Source organism: Leptonychotes weddellii, chromosome 11 (genome assembly GCF_054177405.1).
Source record: "Leptonychotes weddellii isolate Sample4059 chromosome 11, ASM5417740v2, whole genome shotgun sequence".
In the NCBI taxonomy this organism is placed as follows: domain Eukaryota; kingdom Metazoa; phylum Chordata; class Mammalia; order Carnivora; family Phocidae; genus Leptonychotes; species Leptonychotes weddellii.
Window position 1 is genome coordinate 94,561,757 of NC_138379.1, and position 13,253 is coordinate 94,575,009.

At 42.3% G+C, this 13,253-nt stretch overlaps 1 long non-coding RNA gene and 1 pseudogene across 1 annotated transcript in view; both read left to right on the forward strand.

Annotated features, from left to right (window-relative positions):
• The window catches only part of LOC145716353 (uncharacterized), a 438,007-nt gene that overhangs the window by 65,784 nt on the left and 358,970 nt on the right, over positions 1–13,253 (forward strand). The gene's annotated exons all lie outside the window — the stretch shown is intronic.
• LOC145716349 (small COPII coat GTPase SAR1B-like) lies at positions 9,065–9,961 on the forward strand (annotated as a pseudogene).

The window sequence follows — 13,253 nt, forward strand, 5'->3', positions numbered from 1 at the left end:
GCTGAACACCCCTCCTAAGACTTAGTATTGTCACTTTCTAAATTTGACCTCTTCTCTTGAGTATGTATTGGTATCTCACTACGCTTCTAATTTTTATTTCCTGGTAACTAATGATGTTGAATACATTTTCATATGCCCCTTCTTGACTTAGATATCAACCTCTCTGAAGTGACTGTTCAAATCTTCTAGTTTCAAACCGAATAGATTGACTTATTATTTTTTAAGATTTATTTATCTTAGAGAGAGAGGTAGAGAGGGTGCGCATGCTCATGGAAGCAGGAGGAGGGGCAGAGGGGGAGAGAGAGAGAGAGAGAACCCCAAGCAGCCTCCACACCCAGCATGGAGCCCAACACAGGGCTCAGTCTCACAACCCTGAGATCATGACCTGAGCCGAAATCAAGAGTTGCATGCTTAACCCACTGAGCCACCCAGGTACCCCCAATTTTTTATTATTGATTTAAGGGAGTTCTTTACATATGCTGGATATTAGTCCTCTGTTATGTACACTGACTATTTTCTCCAAGTTGGTGGCTTGCCTTTTGCCTTTACTTTTTAATGAGTAGAATATATTAATTCTGATGGAGCCTAAGTTAACAATATTTTCTTTTATGTAGAGTGCATTTTATATCGCATTTAAGAAATCTTTACCTACCTCAAGGTCATAAAGATTTTCTTCTATGGTTTCTCTTAGAAGCTGTGATATTAGCTTTTGCACTTAGGACTATGATTCATCTCAGATTAATTTTTGCATATGGTGTGAGTTGAGGGCCAAGGTTCATTTTTTTTTCTAAACATTGTTCCAACATAATTTATTGAAAAGTTCCCTTCCCCACTGAATTGCTTTACTATGTCTTTGTCAAAAATCAATTGAACTTATATGTGGAGGTTTCTTTTTGAACTCTCTATTCTGTTCTGTTAATCTATTTCTCTATCCTTATGACAATACCATACTGTATAGATCACTGTATCTTTAAAGCAAGCGTTGATTTCAAATAGCATTATTTGAACTCTGTTTTTCTTCAAAATTGTCCTGGTTGAGTCCTTTAAATTTTCATATAATTTTTAGAATTGTGAATATCTTTTTAAAAGTTGCTGGGAGTTTGATTAGCATTATGTTCAATCTATTGATCAGTTTTAGAAGTATTGACATTTCATTGTTACTGAGTCTTCTAATCCATGAGCAAAGTATAGCCCTCTATCTGCCTTCTTTAATTTCCTTGTTTTCAGTACATAGATCTTATCTTTTATTACATTTATTGCTAAGTATTTCATATTTTTATGCTATTGTAAATACTATTTTTTAATTTAGATTTTCAGTTGATAATAGTATTTTTAAATTGTGTGTTCAGTTATTTGTTGTTAGTAGGTGGAAATTAAATCAATTTTAGTGTAAAGATCTTTTATCCTGCTACCTTGCTAAATTCACTTACTGTAGTCATTTGTTAGATTGTTCTGGGTTTTCTTTAGCAAACTACCACATCATCAATAGATATAAACAACCGTATTTCTTCTTTTCTTATTTTATTCCTTTTATTTTTTTTTCTTGCTTTATGGTGCAAGTCGGGACCTCTAGTACAATGATGAAGAGACTTGATTAGCGCCTACCTCCTTGACTTATTCTTGACCTCAGGGAAAAAATGATGTTAGTTATAGATTTCTCATAGGTATTCTTTAACAGATTGAGGAGGTTTCTTAACGTTCTTACTTTACTGGCAGCTTTTTTTAAATCAAAAATGGGAGCTATATCCTGCTCAGCAGGGGAATCTGTTTCTCCCTCTGCCTTTCCTGCTCCCCTGCTTGTGCTCTCTCTGTGTCAAATAAATAAATAAAATCTTAAAACAAAAATGGAAGCGGGGCGCTGGGTGGCTCAGTCGTTAAGTTTCTGCCTTCGGCTCAGGTCATGATCCCAGCGTCCTGGGATCGAGCCCCGCATCGGGCTCCCTGCTTCTCCCTCTCCCTCTCCCCCTGCTTGTGTTCCCTCTCTCGCTGTGTCTCTGTCAAATAAATAAATAAAATCTTAAAAAAAAAAATACCTTCACTAAAAAAAAAAATCCTTTACTGTCATTAATTACCATGTTCAATCTTCTTGAATGTATGAAATACTAAAATAATAACTGTTTTAATGTCTTTGTCTACTAATTCAATTATTTTTCAGGAGACTCTATGAGAATCTCTGGAATTCTCTCTCTCTCCGTGGCTCTCTCCCTTCTCAGCATTGTGTCCTAAAAATCTCTCTGTGTCTCTGTCAAATAAATAAATAAAATCTTAAAAAAAAATGGGAGCTATATCTATAAGCTGATCATATGGTTTTTCTGTTTATTCTGTTAATATGGAGAATTGCATTGATTAATTTATGAGTATTAAACCAATCCTGAATTTCTAGGATAAACTTCACTTGCTCATGATGTCATGTCCTTATTATATATTGCTGATTTAATTTTCTAATACTGTGCTCAGGATTTTTCTTGGGGGGGAGGGGCAGAGAGAGAATCCCAAGCAGGCTCCATGCTCAGCACGTAGCCCAATGCAGAGCTCGATCTCACGACCCTGAGATCATGAGCTGAGCTGAAATCAAGAGTCGGACGCTTAACCCACTGAGCCACCCAGGCGCCCCTGTGTTCAGGTTTTGGTTTTTTTTTTTGTAATCTCTACACCCAATGTGGGCTTGAACTCACAACCCCAAGATCAAGAGTTGCATACTCTATGGACCCAACCAGCCACCCACCCCTTTGTTTAGGATTTGTGAGTTGAGGGTGGAGAAGGAGAGAAATAAGGGGGGAAATGGAAATGGGACAGTTAAGATTCCAGGAGAACATGGAACATCACTAGAACAAACTACTGAAATCTGGTAGAGAAGCTAAGAACTCATTAAAAGTCAACAGTTCATACTAAACATGCTCGCGATGTTGCTGAGCAGAAAGAGCGACAGGACAGATCACACCAACGACATTCGGTCCCATAAAGTCGGTTTTCCTGGCAGAATTTTAGAGCCACGGCACCTACAGGAGTGGCTCCAGACTCGCATCCACCAGGGCAGTTCTCCAGAGTCGGGCGGGCGGGGAGCAGCTCCTGGCCTCGCCAGCTTGGGTTTCTGGGCACAGAGAGAGAAAGCAGGCTAACTCCCGACGGGAGGCTAGAGAACACCAGGCGTCTGCCTGTAGGACCAGACCAGTCCCTACAGGAGCCAAACAGCTCACAGGAGACAGCGTTGGGGCTGACAGGCCCTGGGCTGGTGAGGACAGAACTCTCCGACGAGGGAAGCTTGTTTAGAGCAAAAGAACGGGTCAAAGAAGATGACGACGGAGTGAAGTCGCGGGAGAGGGCACATATCCAGACAGCTGCCTGTCCACGGGAGGGCTCTGGTGCGGACGGTTTCCCCATTCTCAAAGCTTCCCAGCCGCCCTGACTGCGTAGCTTTCAGTGTCTGAGATCCAGAAGCTTTAAAAGCTGAAGTGATCGATTCCAGATGCCTCATTCTACCATTTTCCCCACCGATGAGAGGCAGAAAGAGGCACCTAGGGAATGCCAGGATTCTCGGGGCCACGTCTGCTCTGTCGCTCAGGGGCTGTTGGGCCCCAGCCCTTCTCTGAGCGGCACCAGGCAAGGCCAGAGATGTGTTTAGTACGGAAGCTCAGGAGACACTGCCTCGCAGGCTTATGTACCTCGGTCCTGGCCCTGAGCAATGCAAGCTGTGCATGGATATCCTTCCCAAATGGGGAGCAAGAGAAACAAGAGAGTTGTTGTTGGAACAGTCTTGCAACCTCTGCCCTGAACGGGCATAAAATCTTCTCCAAACAAAAAATCCTAAACTGCCTAGGAAATTGGAGGCATCCTTGGCTTGGCAAGCCAGGGGCTTGAGGTATCCGGAGTTAGCTGCAGCAGAGGTCCTGGCCCAGCCGCACAACTCTGTAGCCGGGGAGCCTGGCTTGGCACTGAGCTTTCCCCTTCCTAGCGGGGTGCCCCCCCAGAGCCCCTTTCCCTCCCTGTGCACCCGACTCCCACTAACAGCTTGCACCTGTGGCCTACTCTGGAGCATGACCCTTGGGGGATGTGAGTCTGAGACCACTCCCACACGGCTACCATTGCCCTCCCCGCTCTTCCCCCTGCAGACCCCGGGAGGCTGGACCCCTTCCGTGCTCGGCTCTTTCTCCCTGCTGGATCCTGCCGCCCCCCTTTGCCACAGGCCCTCCTGAACAGCGCTACGCTCTCAATAGATCACGTGGTCCTGAGTCCCTGCGCTAGCTTCTTCGAGAGAGAGAGAGAGCCCGGCAGACTGGCGCCTGCAGCAAGTTGCCCGATCTGCACCCGCCCCTATCTCAGCTGTAAAATGGGTGCACACCTCGTAGAGTGTTGTCAGGATTCCCTGAGCTGATGCTCGTGGGGTACTTAGGAGAGTGCCGGGCACACAGAAAGAGCTCAGCCACTTACATAAATAAGAGTTAGCACTTATTACGAGAGGTCGGTGCCATCGGATGTGAAGATACAGCAGTTCTTTATAATAATTTTCAGAATGCCGGATTAGTACAGTTGTTCTAGGAATGATGCTTCTCAGGCTAAGTTAGCGTCTTACTTTTACCATTAGCCGCAAGGAACGTGGTAGGTAGCGTCAAGGTTTCAGAGTACCTGCCACCACACCTGCGACAGGCAAACTCACAGCGTGATCCGTACTACGAAGAGGAAATGCACGCTCCATGTCCCTCCCCCACGTCTGTCAGCAAAGCAACAATTAAATGAACCACGTTTGGACCACGGAACATCATACAGCTGTTAAAAAATAAGAGTATGTTCCCTGACAGAAGCAACTTTAAATTCTTTCTGGAGAAATGCACCCTCAAAACGGGTCTCAAAAACCCACTGATAGCGCCCCAGTGAACATGAGCTTCCGGGTAAGGGTCACAAGACATCCAGAATCATCAAATATAAAAGAAGTACATCTAATATGCTTCTAGAAATAAAAGAGAAAATTGAATAAAACAAGACCAAATCAGAGAAGGAAACAAACCATGAGAGACTCTTAACTCCAGGGAACAGACTGAGGGCTGCTGGAGAGGAGGGGGATAAGGGGTGGGGTAGCTGGGGGACGGGCATGAAGGAGGGCGCGTGATCTGATGAGCACTGGGCGTGATACGCAACTGATGAATCACTGACCTCTACCTCTGAAACCAATAATATACTATATGTTAATTAATTGAATTTAAAATAAAATTAAATTTAAAAAAAGAAATAAAAGAGGGAATTGAAAACATGGGTAAGGAGCAATAGATTATAAAAAATAAACAGGCAGATTTGCAAAAGGACAGAACTTCCAGAAACTGAAAAATAATCACTGAAATTAAAACCTTACTGAGATAAACTGCTGATGAAGAGATAGCGAGATAATTAATGATCTTGATCCACAACCTACAGAGAGTGCTAGACCACAGCATGGAGAGATGAAGAAACGGGGAAAACAGAAACATCCGATACGGAGGATTTGTCTAATTCCAGACCCAGAATGAGATAATAAAGAGACCGGGGGAAATCCAATATAAAGAAGTAGTGTCTGAGACCTTCCCAGAAATTGTGAAAGACTGAGACTCAGTAATTTAAGGTGGCAGCTGCTCCATTAAGCCACAATCAAACCGAAACCACCAGTGAATATTCAAGAACAGAGAGGTTCTCAGACATTATTGGAAAGTCCTTTACAACTGCCAATAAGAGCTTTGGTTTCTTAGGACTATTCTCAGAGATAACTTTGCGGCTCACCTTGCTGGTAAAAGTCATCTCTCATTAGGCAGAGGAAGTGGTAAGATCTGACCCTCATTGTCACCAACGTGGAAGAAACAGCTGATGAAGTAAAAAACAAAGGACCTTGAAAGAAGAGAGCAACGCTATTGTTTATTTTAATATGGCTACTGTAGACTGCATTCTCCGCAAACAGACCCTCAGATGGAGACTGTGTGCGGGGGGTTATGGTTCCTCACGAGCCCCGGAGAGCGCCTCCCCCGAGCGCCACCAGCGGGTAGCACCCCACCTCCCACAGCTGGGGCAGCGAGTGACCGCACTGGAGGTGGATCTGGACAGCGCGACAGGGTCACTGCGATGGCCCGGGGGCAGAACGCTTGCTGCAATCACACATCGACCCTCGACTTGAGGAACATGCACTCCAGAAAGGTTAAAGGATCCAGAAAAAACTGTAACAACAAGAGATCAGTAGCTGGCGGAGCATTCATCTGCTCAAGAAATATTTAAGCCAGACTTACTGTTGTCAAATTTGGCGCAAGGGATGGAAGAAACAGTGAAGAATAATAGACAGTTGTGACTAGTGGTGGGCCGAGGCCGCTGCTGCCTGCTGGCGAGGGTCAATCCTAAGTATTTCCTCCCAACTCCCAGTGATGTCCAGTCGGTAGCTTGAAATGGGCCTCAGTGGAAGTATTGACACCGTGGAAATTGGATAAAGCTACAAAACAGAGCTTTTTACCCCAAAGAGCCAATTGTTAAACATCCATTAGCACAATACCGCACCTCACTTCTGAGCTGATAATCCCACAGAATGTAAAGGTGAAAACTGTCCACTTGCCTCTGGTTACACACACCCGTGTATGTATGAAAGGTGGGTTACAGACACTCCTAGACTGTTTGGGACAAGAGCCTCAGACTCACACTGTCCAACGGAAATATGTGAGCCACATATATACTTTAAAATTTTCTAGTAGCCATATTTTTTAAAAAGTAAAAAGAGTGAAACTGTCATCATATATTTTATTTAACCTAATATATCCAGATTATTATCATTTCAACATGTAATACAAAAATATTTTGCTTTTTAATACATTTTCAAGATCCATATGTATTTTATGCTTAATGGCACATCTCAATTCAGATGTTAAATTTGGGAGTTAGGAAGATGGTGGAGTAGAAGGACCCTAGACTCACCTCATCCCACGAACACAACTAGATAACTACCAAATCATCCTAAATACCCCAGAAATCGACCTGAAGACTGACAGAACAAACTCCACCACTAAAGAGAGAGAAGAGGCTACATCAAAGAAAGTAGGAAGTGCGGAGGCACAGTTTGGGGAAGAAAGGGATTGTGGCCACCATAATAGGGAGGGAGCCAGGGTCACAGAGAAGAGTAAGACGGACTAGCACACAGGGGAGCACATGGGAAAATGAGTCCCCAAAGCCATTTGCTGGGAAAAAGAGAGGGGCTGATTTTTGTGAGTTCTTGCAACCAGTGGGGCTTCAAGCCTGGAGTTCTAAAAGTCAGCAGGCTGGGCTTGGGGAGAGCCCGGAGGGCACTGTGCTACTCCTGGAGAGAAGACAGAGCAAACAGCCTGCAGACATACAGTCTGGAAACGGCGATCTGAAGAGTGCCTGGGGCACACAGTAAGGAGGTTATGTGCTCATCTCCGAGTGTCCCAGAGAGACAGCGTTCATACAGAGACCCCTGTATAAACCAACTGACCAACCCCCACACTCCAGTGGAACCACTCCACCCAGTCACCCTTGCCTCAGTCCCAGCGCAGCAGGCCCCTCCCCCAAGACTGGCCCAAACCCTTGCTCACACCATGTCTCCCAACCTGGGAGTTTCCCTGGGCTTCTGCTCCCTCCAGTGGTGATGGCAACAGGCCTCTTCCACAACAGACCAGAGCATACTTAGTTAAAACTTGCCACATTCAGGATCAAGGACCAGACACTGCCCACAACAGGTAAACAGCCTCTGCAGACGACTGGCCTGATGGATAAAGCAGGCAGGACACAACAGCAGCTCACATGCAGCACACCCCGGAGACATTCCTGGAAGGGCCAGACCCTAGGGAACAGGGGACACTACACAGCAGGGCACTACAGGGCCTCTTCTTCATAAGGTCATTACCCTCAAGTGCAGAAGACAGCTCACTTTCCTAACACAGAGAAATAGAAACAGAGAGGCAGACAAAATGAGAAAACAGAGAAATTTATGAAATGAAAGACAAGGTCACAGCCAGAGATCTACGCAAAACAGATATAAGTAACACGTCTGATAGGAGAATTTAAGTAATAATCATAAGGATACTCACTGGACTTGAGAAAAGGGTGGAAGACCTAAGTGAGACCCATAACACAGAGATAAGGAATAACATAGCAGAGATACAGGGCTCAATAAACAAAAGGAGAAACACTCTTGATGGAATGAAGGAATGACCGAATGAACATCAGGCTGGAAGAAGCAGAGGAACGAACTCATGACTGAGAAGAAAGAGTAATGGAAAGTTATCAAGCTGAACAAAAGACAGAAAAAAGAATTAAGCAAAACGAGCATAGACATACGGAACTCAGTGACTCCATCAAATGTAATAATATTTGTATAACCTGAGTCCCAGAAGAAGAAAAGAAAAGGGGGCAGAAAATTTATGTGAAGAAATAATAGCAGAAAACTTTCCTAATCTGGGGAAGGAAACAGAAATCCAGATCCAGGAGGCACAGAGAACCCCCAACAAAATCAACAAAAGCAGATTCACATGAAGACATAATGTAATTAAAATGGCAAAAAGTAGTGATAAAGAAAAAATTTCAAAAGCAGCAAGACAAAAGAAGACACTTACATACAAGGGAAACCCCATTAGGCTAGCAGGGGATTTTTTAGCAGAAACTTGGCAGGCCAGAAGAGAGTGGCATGAGATATTCACAGTGCTGAATGGGAAAAAGCTGCAGCCAAGAATACTCTATCCAGCAAGGCTGTCATTCAGAAGAGAAGGAGAGATAAACAGTCTCCCAGATGCAAAATTTACATCAAAATACTTGAACTCTATTAGATTTCAAAAAAATTCATAGTTGAAAAAGTAGAATCACATACCCAAGTTGTTCCAAACATACTTAAAATTTTCAAATAACTAAACCAAATATGAAGTTTATTTTCTTTTAATATTTGCATTCACATTGACAAAACTTACTCATCTTTTCTAAAAATTGATTTGACTTTGAGGGAAAAGCATATCCAGTGGTCACCACGCTTTGCAGTTCAGTCTGGGAGTGTATAGCACCAACACCAAACAAGGAATTGCATTCTCTGCAATCATGGATCCTATAAGATTTGGATATGTTCTTCATATTTGAGTGAATTTATAGTGGGTTCAGCAGTATGCTACAGTTTTTAGGATTATATAAGAAAACTGGCAAATTGGTATTTTTTGGATTGTTTAGTGTGAGAAAACAACATTGCTACATATGCTAAAAGATGGCAGACTTGTACAACATGTCACATTAGCTCCCACTTCAGAAGAACTAACCATTGCTGGAGTGACTGTTACAGCTTTCAATGTGGGTGGACAGGTCAAGTTGGAAGAGTGTGGGATGACCTTCCTGCCACAAGGTGGAAGGATAGTGCAGACCATGAAAGGCTGTTAGAATCAAAAGAATTTCTGGGTGCCTGGGTGGCTCAGTCATTAAGCGTCTGCCTTCAGCTCAGGTCATGATCCCAGGGTCCTGGGATCGAGTCCTGCATCGGGCTCCCTGCTCCACGGGAGGCCTGCTTCTCCCTCTCCCTCTCCCCCTGCTTGTGTTCTCTCTCTCGCTGTGTCTCTCTCTGTCAAATAAATAAATAAAATTAAAAAAAAAAGAATTTGATTCACTAATGATAGACGAAACCATTGCTAATGTGCCTACAGGGATTCTCGGGAATGAGATCGACAGACATGAAGCCGTCAGTGAAGACAGGTTACAGGAGATGTTTGGTTTATATGCTCAGACAATAGGCAAGGGCAGTGTATCTCAGAAAGAACTGAATGCCCAATCCTTACAAGTTTTTGTGTGCAGTGTGCTCAAAAGACAAGGTTACAGAGAAGGTTTCCACTGGATGGCATGGTACCTTGGTTAACACTAAGCTACCTTAGTTCCAGGTCCAGCCATCTGGGTCTACTCAGAGGTTTGATCTCGTACCATGGACAACTTGAATTCCATAGATTTTTGTTGGCGACAAAACATGTTTTATAGATTACTAACATTATATCAAACTTAAGTGAGAATTGAAAACTGATTCAAGTAAGTTTGAATATCATAATGTTAGCTTTCTAATTCCATGAAAATAGTTTTTACGGTTTATAACCTGACATTACCCCACCACCATTTATAAAGAGCAACTTTCCAGCAATACATTTGAAAAACTTTTAACAAACAAAACTATAAACTATATTTAAAAGCTCATGTTAAAATTTGTATGCACTCTCTTCAAACTAGTTTTTAAATTTTTTTTATTTATTTTTTAAAGATTTTATTTATTTATTTGAGAGAGAGAGAATGAGAGACAGAGAGCACGAGAGTGAAGAGGGTCAGAGGGAGAAGCAGACCCCCCGCTGAGCAGGGAGCCCGATGCGGGACTCGATCCCGGGACTCCAGGATCATGACCTGAGCCAAAGGCAGTCGCTTAACCAACTGAGCCACCCAGGCGCCCCCTAGTTTTTAAATTTTAGATTATATGTACACCTATCTTAAGTATACAGTTAATAATTAGTTTGATTGAGGGTGGTGCAGTCGGTTAAGCCTCTGACTCCTGGTTTTGGCTCAGGTCCTGATCTCAGGGTTGTGAGATCAAGGCCCGAGTCGGGCTCTGCACTCAGTGGGAAGTCTGCTTGAGATTCTCTCTCTCCCTCTCCCTCTGCCCTCTCCCCTGCACGTGCATGCTCTGTCTCTCTAAAATAAATACATCTTTAAATAATAATAATAATTTGATTGATGACTGCACAATGCCTTACAGTTCTCAAAAATATTTTTTCTTATGCAAATGACATGCAGTAAAACAAACTCTCACGTTTGGCACCCTTAAAAGAAAAAGGATATCAATTTCAAAACTATGTCACAGTTTAGTAAATTCACTAATGTGACAGTTCATTGCATACAATGAAAAGCAATTCCACATTGGTGCAAGGGTATGAACTTCCACTTATAAGATGAATAAATTCTAAGGATCTGATGTGCAGTGTGGGATCACAGTTAACAATATTGTATTGATGGGGCGCCTCGGTGGCTCAGTTGTTTGAGCTCCTGACTCTTGATTCTGCTGGCTCAGGTCATGATCTCAGGGTCATGAGATCAAGCCCTGCTTTGGGCTCCATGCTCAGCACAGAGTCTGTTTATCCCTCTCCTTCTGCTCCTCCCCCAGCTCACGCTCTCTCTCTCTCTCAAATAAATTCTTTAAAAAAAAAAAAAAAGCAATACTGTATCATATGCTTGCAAGTCACTAAGAGAGTAGATCTTAAATGTTCTCAACACCTACCACCCCCCAAAAAAGGAAGTGAGTGAAGGGATGGATGTGTTAACTAACCTTATTGTACACAGTCGTCATGTTGTACACCTTAAACTTACACAATATTATATGTCAAGTATATCTCAATAAAGCTGGGGGTAAAACAAAAGAAAAGAAACTCTAACTTTAGTATTAATAACAGTGTTTACTTTTTTTAAGTAGGCTCCACACCCAGTGTGGAGGCCAATGCGGGGCTTCAACTCACGACCCCAAGATCAAGACCTGAGCTGAGATCAAGAGTCAAGATGCTTAACCAACTGGGCCACCCAGACGCCCCTTTATAGTTGTTTTTTTTTTTCAGCCAATTACATAACCCTGTTGATTATGGTTAAAATATTCTACATATTAGTTCATGTTAGAAAAATGTGTAAAGCCATTATTGACTTGTATTATGAAAAATTTCAGTACCTATGTTAATTCTCATACCTACGGAGCTCGGTTCCAATTAAGCTTTTCTGTTGCTTGGAGCTTCAAGGTTTGCTCACTCAAATGCAGTGTGAGATGAGTGAGAACACAGAAATCATGCCGCCAACTTTTGTCTTTGATAACTGAAAATTCAGCAAACATTCTTTTGTTTCAAGAAAGTCTTGAACTGGTCATGGGAATAAAAGGCACAGCACAAGAAACATAGTGATATTATAATAGCGTTTTTGGTGACAGATGGTAGTTACATTGAGGCAAGCACAGCGCAATGTATCAACGTGTCCAATCACTATGTTGTACACCTGAAACTAACGTAATATTGTGTGTCAACTATACTCAAATTAAAAAAATACTTAAAAAAAAAGAAAATCTTGAATTGGAGTTAACAATAATGTAAATCTCTGTAAAAATCTCTTACAAGTCAACCAATGGACATTGGTAAACAACACAAGACCATCCCATTCAGTGCCTTCTACTTCCTGCAACAGTTCCATCAAGTGGGGCTGATTCGTAGCATTTGTACGTACGGATTGAACAATTTTAATAACTATCCATGACACTTTCCATGAGTCTGACTCAGAAAACTGAGCAAAAAATATTTTCAATATGGATCACATGGTGAAACAAAGCAATGAGGGAAACATCAGTCTCTTGTTTTAAAATTCCTATAAATCTACACTTTTGACCTAATAAACTGAAGCTGTTAGATAGAAACTAATATTTTTCCATATTTATATGAAATTTTTTGATAGTCATGAAAGTTTCAATAAATCTATGTCAGAGTTTGACTTTTTACTCTGTGAGTTAAGAATACTTCTTCATAGGGCACCTGGGTGGCTCAGTTGGTTAAGCGACTGCCTTCGGCTCAGGTCATGATCCTGGAGTCCCAGGATCGAGTCCCACATCGGGCTCCCTGCTCGGCAGGGAGTCTGCTTCTCCCTCTGACCCTCGTCCCTCTCATGCTCTCTCTCATTCTCTCTCTCAAATAAATAAATAAAATCTTTAAAAAAAAAAAAAAAGAATACTTCTTCATAAATTTGGAAGTCCTTCAAGACGAAATATAGCCAAAGTATTAATTGGGCATGACTCATCTAAAACTAAAAAAAAAAAAAGTGTGTGCAATCTTACAAATTTTGAATCAATTGATCTTCGAAATTCTTTAAAAAGGCTTGTGCTCTATGCAATGATTTGGTGATTCCTCTGAAGACAGTTTACTTTTTGTAAAATATGATTTTTACTCTTTTCCCAATAATCTTATAACAACATTTCCATCACTGACGTAATAATTGCTTTTACCATGTTGCCATCTAAAAATTATTTTCTCGGGGCGCCTGGCCAGCTCCGTTAGGAGGGTGCGTGACTCTTGATTCCAGGGTTGTGAGTTGGAGCCCCACGTCGGGTGTAGAGATTACTTTAAAAAAATAACAAACTTTAAAGATGATTTTCTTTCCTGGCAAGAACCTAAGCCATTTAACAACCAGCTAAATTGTAAGCTCAGATCCGGTTAAACACAATTTTTAAAAATTGTATTGGAGGGCGCCTGGGTGGCTCAGTTGGTTAAGCG